A 238-nucleotide genomic window follows, 5' to 3' on the forward strand; every position below is an offset into this window, starting at 1 on the left:
CGTCCAAATCATTGATAAAAATGTTAAACAGCTGCTGCACGCCCGAGGAGCAGTGGGCGCCAGAGGTCCCAAGGTGTCCGGGCGCCTCTTCGGGCTGGTTTGAATGGAAATAACCAGCACCTCTGTTATTTTTTTTCCCCACTTTACGCACAGAATATATGGGCTGCGCTTGGGCCAGGGGCACCGGAGCTGCCCCTCGGCTCCTGCGACCCCCATTGCTGCTCCGACAGCCCCACGG

Source organism: Apaloderma vittatum, unplaced genomic scaffold (genome assembly GCF_000703405.1).
Source record: "Apaloderma vittatum isolate BGI_N311 unplaced genomic scaffold, ASM70340v1 scaffold29480, whole genome shotgun sequence".
Lineage (NCBI taxonomy): Eukaryota > Metazoa > Chordata > Aves > Trogoniformes > Trogonidae > Apaloderma > Apaloderma vittatum.